The sequence below is a fragment of the Carassius carassius genome, chromosome 4, assembly GCF_963082965.1.
Source record: "Carassius carassius chromosome 4, fCarCar2.1, whole genome shotgun sequence".
NCBI lineage: Eukaryota > Metazoa > Chordata > Actinopteri > Cypriniformes > Cyprinidae > Carassius > Carassius carassius.
In genome coordinates, this window is record NC_081758.1 from 33535323 (window position 1) to 33547342 (window position 12020).

At 36.7% G+C, this 12020-nt stretch overlaps 1 long non-coding RNA gene across 1 annotated transcript; it reads left to right on the top strand.

Moving 5' to 3' along the window:
• The first annotated feature begins 2573 nt into the window (after window positions 1-2573).
• On the top strand, window positions 2574-4114 carry LOC132131192 (uncharacterized). Its single transcript, XR_009428854.1, has 2 exons — window positions 2574-2765; window positions 3768-4114. It is a non-coding gene; the product is annotated as an uncharacterized LOC132131192 (long non-coding RNA).
• The last annotated feature ends 7906 nt before the right edge of the window (window positions 4115-12020 follow it).

A 12020-nucleotide genomic window follows, 5' to 3' on the forward strand; every position in this document is an offset into this window, starting at 1 on the left:
TAAAGCAGCGTGTGAGCGTAGCTCTGCTTTGTTTACAACTGTTACTGGGGAAACCTCTATTTCTCGCGCTTTATGTCTATGCTTTAAAACATCTCCTGCTGGCAAAGAATGAATTTGCATTTTCATTAAGTCCGCCTAATCCACGCGGCAAACATATTTTGTTTGTTATCAAAAAATATCCACTCTAGAGGGACTTGGCTGTTGTTATTGATTCTATTTGGAAGTCTACCGGAAGTTAAGTTAGGTCCACAAAAGCGCGCATGCGCAGTAACGTTTGTTTATGTTGTTGCCGTTGAAACAGTCTATATAGGGGTTTATGCAAGGCACACACACACACACACACACTCTCATTAGTACCCAAATGACCTGCTGTGACAGAACTGCAGTCACACTCTTGCATTCTGCTTCCTGCTCACTGGCCCATAAATCCAATCTCCCCCATCATCCATCTCCGTGCGCGCGCGTGTATCAGTGTGTGTGTCTTGAATGCAGGTGTTAATGTGATTTGTGCCTTATCTCACTCAACCAAACGCACTACATAACACATATGCAGCTCAGAAAGAGCAAGAAAGAAGGGGTATACTGCAATATTCACTCTTCTGCTTCAGTGGGGACAGGAACAGGTAGAATTGAGTATGAACATAATGTCTTAGTTTTCAAAATACGATATGAGACTTGATGAAAATGGAATGTGCTCTAAAGTGTAAGAGGTTGTTTACCACAAAATGTTTTCCTTGTAATGAATTCTCACAGCCCGTACTGTTCAGAGCTATGAACTACTGCTTATTAGGCATTGCAACTATGAAGATCATGAATATAATGGCATGTGAGTTTGGATAGTCTTGAAAATGATGCTTTTTACATGATTTTATAACAAGATGAACCAGGTTGACATCACTGATGTCACTGGTTCTCGCATGTCTTGTAGGCTACTCAACCACATTACAAGTTTGAATATGCTGAACCTCTTAAAGAAATATACTCCATATAATTTAGAAAGAAATAAAATTGAGGCTGTGAGGGATACAAGTACAGTACAGTGTGTTCTTTAAATTGTACTACTATTTAACAGCATTATGATTGTAATCTGATTTCAGTCTTTCTGAAAGTAGACAAAAACTTATTTTAAACAGTTTTAAATGACATGAACAGGATCTAGGATATTTATACAGTGTGTGACATTGTAAAGACTGTAAGTCCATCCTTCAAAGCATTGCTTTCATCCATGTTAAATTCTATATGGCGTCTAGCCTGCATAAGAACTAATGATTTTATATTACCATTATATTCAAGCTCTTCTGAAGTCAAATAATAGCTTATATTAACTACGAGTTTGACATAAACATCAGATATGTCAAAAAAGGTGTATATATATGTAATAGTAATATATATAATAGTATATTGATTTAAAGCCACTTTTAAACAATTTAATACTTCCTTAATGAGCAAACGCATATTTTATGTTATAAAAGATTTCTACTACTGTAATCTTTTACTTTATACTGAGCAAAGCATCCTGAATAATTGATCAGTTTCCAGCAAAAATGTTAAACAGCACAAGTTTTAAACACTGATAATAAGAAATGTTTTTTGAGCATCGAATCAGTATATTAAAATGTATTCTGAAGGATCATGTGACTGAACACTGGAGTAAAATATAATTAATGACAAAGAGCCTTTAAAGGTTAGATGCTGTATTAAAGTTAACACAGATGAAAATGAGGCTGTGAGGGGTAGATTAACAGTCTTGACAATGGAAAACACTGTCTAAGGGTCCTAGATCAAATCACTTTTTTGAACTCACAACTGTCATAACTTTTTTTTTGGTCTACTGTCCTTTGGACAGTTGAATATTCGACGTGTTGTTAAACCACACAATCCACGTACACACAGTACTTCTGTCCTTCACAGCCTCAGTTTTATTCCATAGTAAGGCTAATTTGCAGTACAATTGCTATGGACAAACATACGTACTCTAGATTTCTCTAAATATGAGGAGACATATTCCCCCCTCCAGTTCATAATCATTTATACACCCGTAGTTGTAATTACATCTTTTAAACCAAAAGTCACAAGAGCATCATTCTTAAACCACAGACCATCTGCATTCATGCTTAAAGCCGTTAGGGAGAATTGTTCAGGTTCCTGCACCCCACCCAGCCTTTTCCCAAATAATTATTATGCTCTGATAGTTTATTTTTGTCTGTTAAAAGTACAGACAAAAAAAAAAATCTATTAATTTCTATTTCAGCTACTGATGTTGCATTTATAGCATTTATTAAAATAATTTTTAACTGCAATACACTTAATGTGAAGGGACCTTGAAACACTAGTGTTAACAGCTTGTACTAATTGGCTTGGAGTAATTTGTTTATCCAGATGTACAAAAGAGACACTGGTGTGCTACAGGGACACCGCGTCTCTCCGAGTAGAATGAAAGGACCGAACACAGATTTCGGAGTTTGTTGCCATGGATGCAGCTTACCTCCTGTGAATGACAGTGTTCTGAGTAGTTTGAATGACACTTGTAATGAATCAGTTACTTTAATTCACATTCTATGGAACATCTGTTAGGATGCATTTGATGTGAATCACTTCTGTCCTATTTCTTTAGAATCATTCATTTGACACGTTCTATGTCTGTTCCTGCATGGATGATCAATAAATCTACAGCCTCACAGATAGAATGCAATAATGAAAAAAAGAGAGAAGATCAGCATCTCGTGACCAGATAAGGCCATGAAAGGCAATCCAGTGAAATTCTGGTAAGATTTGCTTATCCTGAATTATATTTACAATGCAAAATAATTTAAACAAATATAGTGTGAAAGTTGGGTTTACACTAGCTTCAGATGGCACAGACACGCATCATCCGCAGTCTGTTCACCGCCTCTTGCCTATTGAATACAAAAATTGCCAGTGGTATAATTAATTTCAGATAAACTTGCCTTAACAAATGATCTGTTGCTTATTAATTAAGCAGTTCTTGGTCAGACAAAGCTGCAGTTAGGACTAGACTTCATGCCCGGGCCAAAAGTCTGGCTACACTTGTATTCACACTGGAATAGGATTGAATCAATACCAGAATTTTGGCTTTAGAAGATTTAGACCAAGGTATCAATACTAAATTAATGCTCACAGAGGTTTTCAAACTTTCTAATGTCACAGACCTAAATATTATGATCCCCCTTGGGACCCCTTCATAAAATATTAAAGACAGCTATATAAGTTCCTGTATAAAGAAATTTTTAATAGTGACAAAATATATGTTGGAAATATTTCTTTCTATTAATGTTGTGAATTTCTGACTAGTCACCTAATCATTCAAACAATAATAAGTAATCCAATCAAATATGTAATATATAAAACATATTGCTATAAAAACAACAACAACAACAACAACAGTAATACTATAATAAATAAATTATTGTTATTATTATTATATACACCCGATGTATAAGAGTTATGTAATTCTTATTTCTTTTACAAAACGTGCTTGATTGGTTGGATTTTTCAAATAGACAGAAGAAAAGACTTGAGGACTTTGTAGTGTGCAATAGTCCTAATTATACTTATGAATCAATCATACTCTATCAATATATTTAACTAATCCATCCTGGATTTTGTCTTCATCATATTCTGTCTTGTATACAGTGACGAATGCATTTAGACCATCTGATTTCCACACAACAGGGATAAACTGCTCTTTATCTCTGTGTTTGGAAGCTCATTTAGTCTTATTAAAGTTCAGAGCTTGCTCTCTGTAGCCCTGTGTAGGAAAAAGGAGCTGCGGCTGTCAGATGCAGAGTCCCTGAGCGCACACGAGAGCCTGTGCTGAGAACACAATCTGCTGAGGGAAAAAAGGGCATTTTCAACACTGACATTTACCTGGATTAATTATAAATATCTCATTAAATGAAAAAACATCTCCTTAGTGGCCTTGCGTTGACAAATGAATCATTTGTCAACATTTTCCATGCTTCACACATCACACTGTGTGAACTGCTGAACTGTGCTGTATAACAGGTACTGATATGATATCGTACCACTGTAATTTTAACCATACTCATGTTATTTTTAATATTAAAGTTGGTGTGTCTGTTTTTACCTTAAATGTGGGGGGCTTTCTTTGTGAGTTTTTTTGTTAGCTGTACGCATATTGATAGTCACTTGTAGAGCACCACCTTTAAACTTTTTAAAGAAGAAATACATTCAGAATGATTAAACAAGAGCACTTCAGTGGCACAAAAGAATAAAAAAAAAAATTAAACAGACTTATAAGATATGACATCACAGACCAAAAGAACACAGTTTTCATGAATGCCACTATTTCATTCCCACTGCAGACATGGGCGGGGACACTTTTCTTTCTCTTTCATTCTTTCCCCTATCCTCAGCAAAACTTTGTGTAGTGTGACTGTGATCTTTTCTAGCCCGTTCAATACCTCAGCCTCGAAAATGGAAACGGCATGGTCTCTTTCCGCCAACATCCAGCAGTGCGTTCACTGGCTACCCATGTCCACCAGTCTAAGAGCTGCCATGTGCTTTCTCTGATAATGTTTAGAGTGAGCAGCTGGTCCTAGATCAGAGCGCCACATCACACCACAAGACGTTTCATCACGAGAGACAACAAAGAATGTGAGTCAGAACATCATAGGCTTGTCAGCTTTTAGAGGACAATGTCATTTTTTCCCTATAAAAACATTGTGGCCCCCCCATCGCACGGATGTGAGGCTGAGAAACAAAGTGAAATCTGTGAACAGCACAAGTTGATAAGGGGGCTTTGGGCTGACCTGATCATGTGTGACCCCCTGTCGGGGGCATCAGTGGTTCCCATGGCGACCGAGTGCCTGTGAGTTGACTTCTGCTTCCACAGTCAATGGCTCTCTCTCTCTCTCTCTCTCTCTCGCTCTCTGCTATGTCATATCTTAAATGGAGATGACTAATTACTAGAGTTAATTAATTTAATGTGTGTTTGCATGCATACGAGGTCTTTGCCTTACTTGGAGTTTAAGTGATTGCATTTTTGTGAGTGTGTGACAAAGATAGAGTGTGTGTGTGTGTGTGTTTGCTCATGCAGACTTGGCTAATCCCTGATCGTGAGATGGCAGAGAATTTGCTGGATTTCTTAAGGCTGCCTTCACTTTATCTCAATAAATAATGCCAAAACTCTCTCTTACACACACACACACACACACACACACACACACACACACACACACACACACACACACACACACACACACACACACACACACACACAGAGAGTTTGTGACATCAGTTGCCCATTTACATTCTGTTTCCAGTATGAACAAAATGTAATTTTCTGTTCATAATTGTCCCATGTCTCCATCACTCATAAACATGCAGGTACATTCTCTTGATATTCGGCAGCAGACAAAGCCACTGCTTTTAGGCCGAATGGAAATATATGTTAATGTGTGCATACAATCAGGTGAAAAAGAGATAAAATGAGAGCAAGAGAGAGCAAGTCTGAAAATATGGATTGCTTAATGTGTATGCATTGCAATTAGAAGAGAGGGAACGAAAAGGAAAGAGAGAAAGAGAGAGGAAGTTGTGAAACCCGCTCCCGCCTTCTCTCATTAACACCAATTCGTGCATAAAATCTCCATGTGAACAAAAGGGATGAGCAGTGGCAGAAGTGGTGGATGTCACAAAGCGTGAAATTTCCAGTAAATCCCATAAAGCATTTATTTAGCTCTTCTTCCCCTCAGAATACATTACATCTTGTCGCTGTTTCAGCTGGTCCACACGCTGGAATTTTACAGTGCCTGTATCATCTGACCTGCCCAAGAAAGGCTCCAAAATGTTCCAGCTTTATCACATTACACATGCCTTGAAGTCCCTTGATTGGATACTAGTAAATGTTAAAATTGATTTAGCTTTGCTGGTGTTCAGATCCCATAATGTATTTGCAGCTCAGCACATATCTAATAAGCTAGTGAAGTTTGTTACAAACAGGTCTCTGTGGTCTTCTAAACATGTTCTAACAGGCAGAACTAGCATTTATGAGGATGTACAATCCTCAGCTATGGAACAGCCTGCAGAAGACATCAGAGTCTCTGAGGAGTTGTTCACAGATGATGCGTTCTTGCGAAAAAAAAAAAAAAAAGACATAGTGCACTAAAACAAACTAAAAAAGCAGATGTCTTAAGATGCATTTTTAAAAAGTTAGACTTTTTTTAAACTTGATAAAGCTATTCGTATGACCTAAAATGCTGCAAAAAAAAAAAAAAACGAAATATAAATTGTGTGTGTGTGTGTGTTTATATACAGTAGTCAATTTGAAGTGGATCAAAAAGGTTCATTAAAATTGTCATAATAAAAGAACGATTTCAGGTTTTAGGACAACTTTAATGAAAGGATTTGATCCACTTTAAATGTTGACTATATATATATATATATATATATATATACACACACACACACACACACACACGTTTTGTTTTTTATTGAGTTTAATAGGGCTGTGTATTGCCAAGAATCTGATATACGATACTTATCATGATACTGGGGTTGAGATACGATATGTTGCAATACATTGCGATACTGTAAACAAGGCAATATATTGGGATATTTCTTACTTTGGAATAGGATATATTTTTAGGAAAGCTGTCATTAAGAACACCACCATATGCAAACATTAGCAATAAATAAATAAATACAAATTATTGAACCAGAACACAGGGCGATCTGCATTTGCAATAATCAGTCCCTGTAACTTTGATCATTATTGATACACTTTTTGTGCAGTATGAGTAAAGGGGGAAAAATTTAAGTGCTTGCAGGATCCTTTAATTAAATGTGTAATACGTATAAAATTTATTTTTATAAAAAGACCATATTTATTTTTAGACCCTGCTTAAAGGTTCACAGTGTGAAATTTACAATTGTAACATACAATATTTTGATCCGATTAAAAGAATTGCATCTGTTTACTATCACTGTAAAATAAAGTGCTTACAGGATTCTTAAAGAAAACTAAACCTTTCCACTTGGATTTCACAGGTTTTTTCAGTTTGTATTTATGTTCTGCATGGAATCGCCCAAACTGTGATGCGAGCACCGCACCAACTGCACAAAAAGCCCCCACAATGAGAGAAAGCTGCGGGCGCGGTGACCCTTCTGCCTATGGCTGTGCCCCGCGCGAGCCTCTTAACACGGGTCGCGGCAAGCGACGGAAACCAGTGCCACAGTGCAGTGGACATTACCACAAAAGCCCAAATGACGGTTAACTTCAGCTTTTTGTACATCAACACGGGAACTGGGACAATTCTTTCATTCTCTATTACTAGCAGCGAACTATATTAACGCTAACATTAGTGGCGCGCCCTAATGCTAGTATTTCCTGTCACTCAGGATTTGTTCAGAAATGAAGACTGCCATCTAGTGGTCGGGATATAAACTCAAAATGAAATAACTGCCATGAATCTTGTATGATTATTATTATTTTTTTAAATATCGATATTCTGTTTTTGAAAATCGATACAGTTTCGCCAAACAAAATATTGCGATCCCCACATGTATCTTTATTTTCTTACACCCCTAGAGTTTAATTCTATAAGTACTACAATTCAATATACTATAATTGTCAAATAGACTTTATGAATATAATGAAATATTGCCAAAATATGATAAATATTTAAATGAAAATAATTCTAAAACAAAGATTGAAATCTAAAAATTACCGTGAATAATTATACATTATAAATTATTCAGAATTTGGGATAAATTTTAAGTATACTTTTCCCATCAACTGGTCAAAATGCACAACACCGCTGTATGCTGCTTGAAAGAAACGTGTCTGCTCTGACGTGAACACGTGAGAGACACGCTGAATGAAAGCACATTCACTCCCTGACAGCAGATGGCGCTAAACTGCAGAAAATGCAGCCCTTACCCTGGAAACACCAAAGCAGCTGCACTACTTTCTAAAAGGTATTTAAATAGATTTAAATAGCCATTCAGACTTGTGGATTTGCTATGGTGTTCCTCACAGCGCCAAATATTTACAAATTTAGACTTCATAGTCTATACATTTTCAAACTTTTTTGTTTATTATTTGGACTACAACATGATCTAGATATTGTTTGAAAGTGTTTTGATGTTCGTTTACACTTTACATTAGGGCTTCATTATTTAACATAAGTTAATTCATTAGTTAACATAAACTGCCAATGAAAAATTCTTCTGAACATTCATCAATCTTAGGCATTCCAATATTTAATAACATGTTGTTAAAATCGAAATTTGCAACTGTGTTATTTAATGAGCTAACATGAACTAAGACTCGTATTTATTTATTTTTTACAAAGATTAATAACTTCTGTAGCAATTTCTCATTGTCAATGTTAATGCATTAATCTTATTGTAAAGTGATACCTATTGGTCTTTATAGTTCTTTTGCACGTTAATCTGTGTAAAGCGGTCAACTTTATATATTTTTCTGTATTGCTTTATTGTATTAAAATATTCAGTTATTTTTGTTATAAGAAAAAAGTTATTAAACCTGCTATACTGTTTAATGGCACACTAAACTAAATTCCAATACTGTGATAATACTGTATACCGTAATAAAAGCATTAGCAATTAATCGCAACATGATACCGGCATATCCCTAATAAGAAGACAAAATCTTGAACTAAAACAATAAAACTGGTCACTACAGCTCCAAACCACCAGTAACCGGTTTATACTAGCCTGAAAACTAGTGAATGATTCATGCCATTCAAAGTTGCTCTTTCCACCATGCTTATGTATTTTATATTTCTTTTTAATACATAATGGATTTACTTGTGTAATAATTTATTATGTATTTACCAGCATGTAAGGCTGCACTGTTGCACAAAAGGTGCTACATAAAGTCTGAACTGAATTTGTAGCCCCTCAATCTTTTTGCCCAGTAGACAGCAGCAACAAACTTATCAGGAAAAAAATACCCAGCCTTGATGCTTTTCCCTTTCGTCTCATCTGAGTAAAGATTAATCTGATTTACAGAGCTCACATCTCCCTCACACGCTTTTGGCCAGTGTCACACAGCCAAGCTCAGCTCATCGTAATTTCTCATCCCTTCATCTGCAGCCTCTGACGTTCCATCAGCCAGCCCCTCTGCTGACACGAGTCCCTGCGCGCACACACACAAAGTCCCAGCTCTGGAGTCACGTCGGGTTACTTGCCTGCTTCTGCTGTGGTCTTTTTCTCTCTCAGTATTTTCAGTTGCCTTATGTTCAGGGAATTTAACTGTCACTCATTTCTGATTGGTTGTGTATGTGGGAAGCGATACAGGTTGTTTGCGGTCTAAAATCCACACATTCAAAGCGTTAGAGTTTCAGAGCTGACATACACTACATTTGAGATCTCCCCTATGAGCAACACAAAAAGAAACCTTTATGGGTTTATTAGGGAGGGTCGAAGTTTGTACGCCTGTCTGTTTTCAGAACATGATTCAGAGCAGCAGGTCCAGATCCTGGCACAATCTTTTCCCAAATGCCTTCATGATGACTTCATTTTCAATAAATGCCAGAACATCTGAGATGTTGACCTTGCTTTTCTTCACTCATTCTAGTTGACCAGCATTTCATCTTTCATAAATAAATTCATCAGATTATTTTTCAGAGTTTGAATGCTGGAAATATGCCCTCATGATCTTCATGCCTACTCCCTGCATTCACCATAGAGGGAGATACAATGAACACCAGCGTGTTGAGGACCCAGCGTGTTGGAGCCGTGGCACCGCAGGTGTAGTATGTGCTCCTGGTACAAGCTTCTTTCACACAAAGAAGTTTTTTCAGCAACTGTTGTGGGATTTTGTTCATTCACACTGCCAGAGCTTCCCTGTGTTCTGTGCTGGCATTCATATACCGCAGGGCTTGATACTTACTTTTTTTTTTAACCAAACAGCACATGTGTTTTTAAAGTAGGACATTAAAAAAACATTATGGGCGCATATATATATATATATATATATATATATATATATATATATATATATATATATATATATATATATATATATATATATATATATATATTTATATAACCTAAATTTAAGATAGGTCTCTTAAAATTAAAAATATTTTTTTTGTATATGATTGTATAGATGCCAATAACAAGTTTTCTTTTAGTCATGATTTCTTGTCAGTACAAAAACTGGAGAAAAGAATAGGAAAGAATGGTTTTAAAACATGCATAAAAACCTGTTGTGCTCCAAGGGTTGCAGGTTCAAATCTGGCCAGCATCAAGACTCTGTTTCATTCACCACTTGCCTGGTCTGCACTATAAAAGCAAAATTTAATCTCTCAGCAATTTCTCTTTGCAGTGTAAAAGTGCTTCCAAACAGTCTTTTTGTGTGGCTTCCACACCTCATCCTTCTCTCTCACTGTCACCACAACTTTGATACTGTTGCCCCTTGAACTCAAAGACATTGTGACAGTCCTTTAATCTGACTATAGCCTGTCTTCTGAGGAAAGAGTGAGGCCTTGAAACTGAGTAGAACTGAGAAAAACATTCAAATTGGCAATTAAACCAGCTTTATGTTAAAGAGGAGTGGTGGACCGAATACCAGAGTTAAAGTGCAGGTACTCTAATGAAATATAACACATCCTTGTGTTGTTCCAAATTTTCTGTGGAACATAAAAGAAGATTTTGAGATACAGTGTTCACAGAAAAGAATCACTCCCCTTAGAAATTAATTTCTAACTACAGCTCAGTGCAACTTAATCATATCATCCAAATGAAAGATATAACACCAACAGGTCGTTAAAAAAATTACAATAAAAATACGGAATCACTGAGTTGGAAAAAGGATCACTCTCTTTTGTAGTATTTTGTTGAACAACCTTTTGCTTTAAATACAGCCTTTAGTCTGTTGGGATGTCTCTGCAAACTTTGCACATCTAGAGTTTGCAATATTTGCCCATTCTTCTTTGCTGAACTGCTCAAGTTTAGTTACATTTTTGGTGATTTGTTTGTGGACTGCAGTCATCAAGTCATTCAAAATATTTTTTTAAATCAGGGGTTTAAGTCTGGGCTCTGACAGACCATGCGAGGACATTCACCTTTTTCTCCTTCAACCACTGTGTGCTCAGTTTTGCTGTGTGCTTTGGGTCATTGTCATGTTGGAAACTAAACCTGCTTCCCATTAACAACTTTCTTGCAAGTGCTTCAGTCCCTGCTGCAGAGAAACACCTGCATTACAGGATATTACCACCTCCATGCATTACTGTATAGGAATGCTGTTATTTGGATGGTGAGCTGTATTGGATTTCTGCCAGACATATTGTTTGGTATTGAGGCCAAATAATTCAGATTTCCTCAGAATCTTTAAGGTGCGTTTTGGCAAAACTCGTGACTTGTGACTGCATGTGGCCTTTCTTGAGGAGTGGCTTTACTTGCAACCCTCCCATATAAGCCACATTTATGGATAATTAGTGATTTTGTTGACACATGCACACACACAGTGACCATTTTTTGTCATAAATTCCTGCAACAGCTTGCAAGTTGCTGTAGGCCTCTTTATCACCTCTCTGACCAATTTCCTCCTGCTCCTTCATCCAGTTTGGAGTGACGTCCTGATCCAGGGAGGGTCTGTGTTGTACCAAATACCCTTAGTAATTAATATCTAATAATAAATTTCACTGTGCTTCTAGGCGTTGATAAAGTCCATCTCCTGACTTGTGTCTATCCACAACTGTATCCCAGATATCTTTTGACAGTGCCTTGCCACCCATGGTTGATTGTTTGCTTCAGTTGTATTACCAAGGACTAAAATGCTCCAGGAAAGCTCTTTTCATGCAGAGTTAATCAGAATGACCACAGCTGGTCACAGTTGAAAGTCAAAGGGCTTTGTGTGACATTGAGAAGGTGATTAGCTACACCTGATTGAGTCCTTTTTAGGAGGTGGTGCTTCTTTTTCCAACTCTGTGATTGTTTTTTTTTTCTAAGTTGTTGGTGTTATATCTTTCACTTGGATGTTTTTTCAGTTGCACTTGATAAAATAC